This window comes from Armigeres subalbatus, chromosome 2 (genome assembly GCF_024139115.2).
Source record: "Armigeres subalbatus isolate Guangzhou_Male chromosome 2, GZ_Asu_2, whole genome shotgun sequence".
Classification (NCBI taxonomy): domain Eukaryota; kingdom Metazoa; phylum Arthropoda; class Insecta; order Diptera; family Culicidae; genus Armigeres; species Armigeres subalbatus.
In genome coordinates this window covers 113219042-113226580 of record NC_085140.1, presented here as the reverse complement: position 1 = coordinate 113226580, position 7539 = coordinate 113219042, and positions in this window count along the sequence as shown.

Here is a 7539-nt window from a genome sequence, read left to right as displayed (position 1 = left end):
TCAGCCCAAGGCTGGCTCGTCTCGTTAAGTGTGTGTTGTTTTTTTGCACGTTCGAGGCAACAGGGGGTGGGTGCTTGCGTATGTATTAAAACGTGGTTAATGTTTGGCATAAAGACCGCCACTCTTCTTGCTAACCGTACGCTGGGTTTTTGGGGTATTTCTGGGGCCTCTAGTGTCTTGTGAAGTGTTCGTAAGACTCCATTTCGGATTGTGGGAAGCTCTAGAGCCAACGCTGACGTTAGAGGTGGTAGTTCTGGCGATGTTTAGGTCTCTGTTAGATCTTAGGTTCCGGGGAATAGAAGACCGAATTGCAAATTTCTAACAGTTTTGGATCTACGTTTTCCTCTTTGTTGTGTATTACACGTCAAATTTTCAAAGTAAACCACTCAATGTACTTGTCGAAAAAGTTCAGGGTGAATTTTTGGGTAGAACCGGTTTCGAGAGCTTTATTATGAGCTTCAACTAGAATATGAATTAACAGGTAAGTACAAAGATTTGTTGAAGTATTTATCACTTACAATTCGGTGGACCACTATTCACTAGTTCACCCTAAGGTACTGTTCTGGTTTTCGCGCTGTGGATCTAGGGTAATTATGTAAGTATTTTGATATCATCACTTTTATATATATATTCTTCTTACTGTTTCTTTTCAGGATTCTCTTTACTTTCAGATGGATAGACGAACTCGAAATGCGGAATTCACGGACCCTATACTACATAGTAATTACGGAATTACAAGCAAGAATTCAATGGACACGAGTTTAACTAACCTCAATATTGTAGTGATACTTGAACACCGATGATTTGTCGAAACCTCACTTTATCGCTAAATATATAGCTCACTTCAGAGAAACAAACTAGAAATTATCTTATTATAATAACTGAAGATTATTTATTCTGCACTTTTGGAACGCACGATAATGATTCCTCACTCTATTACGACTGTCGCTAAGGTAATGTACGACCGGAAGTATTACATGACACATTGCCATGACATCTGGGTATGTTGACGCGACGCCTTGACAGCTATCAGGCAGCGCTTCAGGGATGTCGGTGGATAGGGTTGCCTGCTTGCCATCTATTGCGCCAACAGTACTTGATAACTACTCAATTATTGCCAGAGACAACAATGCTCACTACTTGCTGAATGTTTTGGAAAATGTTTCTGCGGATGTAGATTATCGTCGGAGGGCACGATATACTGCCGTAGCGAACTCTGAAACATCTAGGACTGATGCCCATTTGGATTTCAACACCCATTTCGACTATTTCTGTGAAAAGGCGGCTAATCGGATCAGTGCGCTAGCTAGGATCATGCCGGACAGCGTATGTCGTCTAATGGCCATCCGAGTTGCGAGTGCGTACATAACCATTTCGTAGGAAGCAGCTTTTGTTATCGCCTGGATGATCCTAATCTGCATAACACTAGCAGAGGATATCAAGTGTTACAAACGTAGAGGTAGAGGAGACTCCAGAGCACGTGGTAACGTGGTATTCAATTGTCCGAGGTTTGCACACAAGGTTTAACGTCTAATATACGAGAGCATTTATTATTTTGGTTCTTTTAATTAAGATGCGTGTTTAGTTCTGAACTAAATCATAAAAATGAATCGTCAAATCGCATTTTATTTCTTTGTTTTAGAAGCTTTTGGGAAGCGTTTTGGGAAGCTTCATCCTGCAGATGATAAGACGTGATCAATGAATGGCCTGCATTTCTTTTAATCATAAACTTGATATCCCACAATTACACGACAAAAATTAATTTTCATGTACGCGTTTGCAACATGCATTTAAACGTAACATTTAATTCAACTTGCTGCGCCATCTAATAGAATTCATTTGAATTAAGATTTTTATGTATATTTCAATTTTGAAATTCTATTTTACAGGATTTGATAACCGTACTCGTTGAAATAACAAAACAAAAATGCTCAAAACCCCTTAACAGCATAGTTCACCTTCACAGCTTTTAGATTTACATCGATGATATTTTGCTATATTTAAAGTTTGAAAACATTTTTTTTTTTCGAGCCGGCCCCATAGCATAATTTCCCAATCAGACTAGTCAAAACCATTCACACTCAACATTTCGCAAAAGAATTCTATTCCGAAGCAAGGTTCAATGACCATGACGTGGAGGTCGCACCACTCGTGGGCTACTGGCCTTCGCCTTGGTGGAATCCAATTCGGATCGAAATTAATTAATCACCCCTGCTGCCGACAAAACAGAAGAAAATCGCCGAAAGTGAACTCTTCTAGGACCCACCGGAGCGCATCGAAAGGAGGTGGGTAGCAATTTTCAAAAAATCGAAAAAATAAATCCCGCCAAACAATCGCATCAGCAGCAGCGCAACTCGCCTCCAACATCGCATCGATCGGTGAGTTGCGGTGGAACCGAAATCAAGTTCGTGGCTTAGTTGAAGTTTCTTGTTCCACTTTGGCTACCGCGCTTCGCGCTTCGAAGAGAGGCCGTGGCGCGGAGGATGCTTCCATCGTTGCTCCAGGGCTAGACCATTTCGCGGCATTCGCGCTCATCGTTCAGCGTGGTAAGAGTCTAGCCTTCCGCATTGCTGCTGCTTACGTCTCGAATGTGGATCATCGCTGGTCAACGGGAGTCATTGAACTCTTCCCGTTTCGGGTGTTTTTTGTGTTTTTCTTTGCCGTCGTTTCTGGTCCGGAGTTTTGCAATTTCGGATTTGGAACCATTAGACTTTGAGGTATGGGTCCGAGATTTTAATGGTCGTTTTGTTTTTTATTCTGTTTGTCGATTTTGTTGAGATGACGGAACATTTATTAATTGCCTATCCAGTGGAAGTCATTGGTCATCCCGGAAGCATCTTTCGTGGTTTGTTGACTTTTACATGGGAATCGGCCGGTCTCATGATGATTTTACTAGCAGTGACCACGCAGCAGAGCGATGATGACGAGTTCATCGACACCTATCTGTTTCAGGCCCAGCAGAATGTAACGCGCAATCATTTCGAAAGTATGACGTGTGGAAGGTTTTCTCTCACAACTCGCAGACCGTCCTCCAAGTCCATATGCACTAAGTCGACCAGTGGAGCAGTGCAACAATGAGGGAGAGGAAAATCTCGCCGCTCTGTCGTCTCGCTTCCCATCGTCCGTTTTCGGCGTAGTTGCACATTGGTTTTTATTTTGTACACATAGCAGCATTATAATTCAAAAGGGGTTCCTAACTATTGCAGTGGGTATTGAGATAATCAAATAATCATGAGCTTGTAATATTTTGTTTTTAAGCTTTCTATAGAATTGAAGTGAGAAAATTGTACGGATCTCATTAGCCGGTTTACTCAATCCTGTAATAAATTATGCATCGGATATGTTCTTATCGAGAACAACACTGCGACCAGTATTTGGATCAAATGTAATATTTATCAGTGTTAGTGGTAGTTGCAGTAGTTCAAACAGTTCTTACGAGGATGAAACTTCCAAAAATCAAGGCCTGAATGCAATGAAGTGGTGAGGTATTGAGATATGTACGTACATCTTCTTCTTCTCATTGGCATTACATCCCCACACTGGGACAGAGCCGCCTCGCAGCTTAGTGTTCATTAAGCACTTAGATGTTATTAACTGCAAGGTTTGTAAGCCAGGTTACCATTTTTGCATTCGTATATCATGAGGCTAGCACGATGATACTTTTAAGCCCAGGGAAGTCGAGACAATTTCCAATCCGAAAATTGCCTAGACCGGCACCGGGAATCGAACCCAGCCACCATCAGCATGTTCTTGCTTTGTAGCCGCGCGTCTTACCGCACGGCTAAGGAGGGCAGTATAGTAGTCCATACATATTTGAATCATAGGAAAAAATCGATTGTTTTGTGATATATGGAGGTATCAATAGTTGTTACTTTTGAATAAAAAGCCTTCTATAAAAAGTTCGGTTTTGGAGCAGTTCTATAGCCTTTCCGTATACTTAGTATACGAGAAAGACAAAAAAGATGAAAAACTCACAATTTCATTGGTCTGGCATTTTGTTATTTGGCAATATTCGGTAATGTGCAGTGTAATCTGACTGATAGCCAAGCGGGAGCCACATGCTCTTCCAACACCTTATGCCATTTGATGGTTCACTGCATGTGGCTATCGACACATTGCCCGATTGCTTTGATTGCTAATAATGTGACTGTCAGGTATGGTTCGCATTGAGCCTACTTCGATGGTTTCAAAGTAATTTAGTATTTGTTTTGTATAGTAAATGGCAAGTGCTATTTCGCTGCCACACAGGTAATATTTCAGCACATAGCTGCTAGATATACATCCATATTTTGTAATCCCGAAATAAAATCTTGCGCAAATTTGCGCCATTTGAAAATCGGTACCGAGCTGACAATATGTAGTCCCTAACCCCGAATCCCAAGGTGTCAGGCGACCCGTGCTGAGGGGATGAATGGCCTGGGGGTGGAAACAATTAGCCAGGTAGTTAACGGAGCCTGTAATGCTGGGTAGACACTCTTCGTGTTGCATTACGGAGTAAGATCTACCACACTGTGCTCTAGTTCTTACTATGCTTGTTAATACTTATGAGGGATGGTCGGAAGGGTATGGAACGACTATAATTAGCCCAGGTTTTGCGCCTTTTGGATGGAGTCAATGGAGTAAATTGTAAAAACGTAACTCAATCTTAGGCTGGTTTTCGAAGCCGACGACATCAATCTCCAAGCTCCAGAGCGCTGATTAATTAGGAAAGAAGCGGATACGAATTTGGTGGATCTACTGAACCCTCTGACTGATTAGAGCTCTGTGTAAAGGTGAGATTCGGAAATGCCAAACGCAATGAAATCAGATCTCTATACAAAAACGAATTCGGAACTCATAAGAAGAAGCAAAAATATGTTTGAACTTCAGTACCGATGCATGGTCAAAATCAGTATTATACCACTTATTGTTGAGCCGAAACTGATTGAGGGGCGCGCCTTTGAAAGTTGGTATAAGCCATTTTTCGAAGGATATAAATAGCAGTACCTTAATCTAAAGAGGCCTTACATTAAGCTTGAAATATATATGAATAAAAAATGACTACTTCATTTCTTCTCAATAGAAATGGAGCAGAAAGACATGCACTAAACAAATGACACGGGTATACTACAAAAGTTCAATGAAATGGACGCAGTGGTTCATCTCGAACAAAACAAACATACTCTGTTGACGACACGTATATTGTTAGGCGATTCCCTGGGCCTGATGGCCATCCGGCTTAATGACCCAGTATCCTAACGTTCATTACTTAAGCCTACCCTGCGGTCATATCATCCTTTCGGCCTAACGACATTTTCGGTAGTATGACTTTTTCGGCCAAACGACTTTCGGCCACATGGATTTCGGCTTCCAGCTTAGTGGCCTTCGACCAAATGGCCCTCCTCCCGCCACTGAAAATTTCCAATACGGAAAAAAAACCTTCTTCTTCACAACATGATGGTCCTGGAAAAGGACCGATGAAGTGCGCCATTACAACCACTATCAGTATGTGAGAAAATTTCGCATTAGTACTATTCCCACCGACGACGAGATTTCTGCAGCAACCACCGCCGACGGCCATCATTGTTGGGTGAATTTCGAAATCTTGATGATGTTGCTGACGACGGCCGCACGATTATTTACAGAAAACCGAATTTGCAGCAACCGGCAATCAACCAAGAGAACATCATTGATGTTGTCTGGGACCGCTGTCTGCGAAATCTCTAACAAAATGGCTCGTGCGCACGCGAAAGCTGCCTTGTATCTAATGAAGTATGTTCATTAGCTCCACCCCTTCGTTATTGGTAATGAGTGCAGATTCGGTTGGTTGCTGTTAGTAACTGTAAATGATAAGAAAATTATTTTGAGCTTTTTAGTGGAATGTTTTCACCTGTCATAAGACGAGTTTATACAATCCCATTGAATTCCACCACTTAATTGTATCTTGACAGATACGTATTTCGACCTCAACAGTAAGGCCGTCTTCAGTGTCTCGTACTTGACTCGACTTGAAGAAAATCAAGGGAACAAATGCAACATTAGACTTCGAAATCTACAGGAAGCCCACCAACACCATGAGAGTCATCCCATACACATCAAATCATTCGTATCAGCACAAAATGGCAGCTTTTCATCACAGGATCCACAGGATGCAGACGATTCCCTTGAGCGAAGAAGGAAAAACGAAGGAGCTACAACACATCTTGGAAACAGCGAGGATCAATGGATACAAGGAAAGAACAATACAAGCAATCATCAACAAGAAGCAAAAGAAACCTACGGAAAAACAGACTGACAACACTAACACCGATCGATGAACCGCTGAAGAGGGTATCGGTCCCCTATGATCGACACATCACCCACCAGCTACGCCATCGACTGAGGAAATTCAGCATCGATTTAGTATTCTCCAGCAGAAGCAATCAACTGAAGACACTGTTGGGCTCCACAAAGGATAGAGTAGAAATGTTAAATAAGGCCAGGGTTTATCAAATTAATTGTTCACAGGGTGATAAAGTATATGTAGGTCAAACAAAAAGATCGTTAGATGTAGAACATATTGCAGAAGTAAGTAAGGCTAAGAGGGAAACTGATAAGGGATTAAATTATGAGTTTAGGTCTAAGGTAGCTGAACATGTATATCAGGAAAATCATTCAATTACATCACACATTAAAATTTGAGGAAATGTCTCTTCTCCGTGGAAACTTGATGTTGTTGAGAGCTTGGAAATCTATCGACAGCTACAAACGTGGTTGTTGAATAATGATCAAGGAAATGGTAGCTCCTGGCTCTTCAAGTTTATACCCTAAGCATTAAGCGCATCAAGCGAGTAGAAATAAGAACCGTAGTAAGATAAGTACCTAGATAAATTATTATACCTACGCATAGTATAAATAGTATAGGCTGCGATAATTTTCTTCAAGTTGAGCCAAGTACGAGACACTGAAGACAGCCTTATTGTTGACGTCGAAATACGTATCTGTCAAGATACAATTAAGTGGTGGAATTCAATGGGATTATATAAACTCGTCTTATGACAGGTGAACTGTAAATGCTCAAAAAGGTCTCAAGAAGCTTAAATCGATTCTTCTCAGAACTCCCATTTGAAACCGAAAATAGTTGGTTTTATACGAAATTTCCTTGAAGTGAAAAAAAAATTAGATGGCTATGATTAGTGATCCCAACGGCGACAATGATGGCAATCGGCGAAGATGGCTGTATTCATAATTTTTTATTATTATTAATTTATTTAGCCATTTAACAGTAGGAAGTGAAACATTCTCTTCAGATTCTGAGAATCGCTTGGCTGCTGTCAGTGGTTGTGAAGGTGCATCAAGACGCGTATATCGCTTTCTTCCAAGACCCCAATTTCGAACGAAAGATAGTTGATTTGATGCGAATTTTCTTCAAATTGAAAGTGGCGATTATGGCGTCGGTAGCGGTCCCATCAGCATCAGAGCTGTACGTCGACGGTGATAGCTGCAAAAAAAATGCCGCGCTAGCGGCTGTAGCCATTCAACAGTATATGGGGAAATCTTTTCCCAAGTTCAAGCATCAAA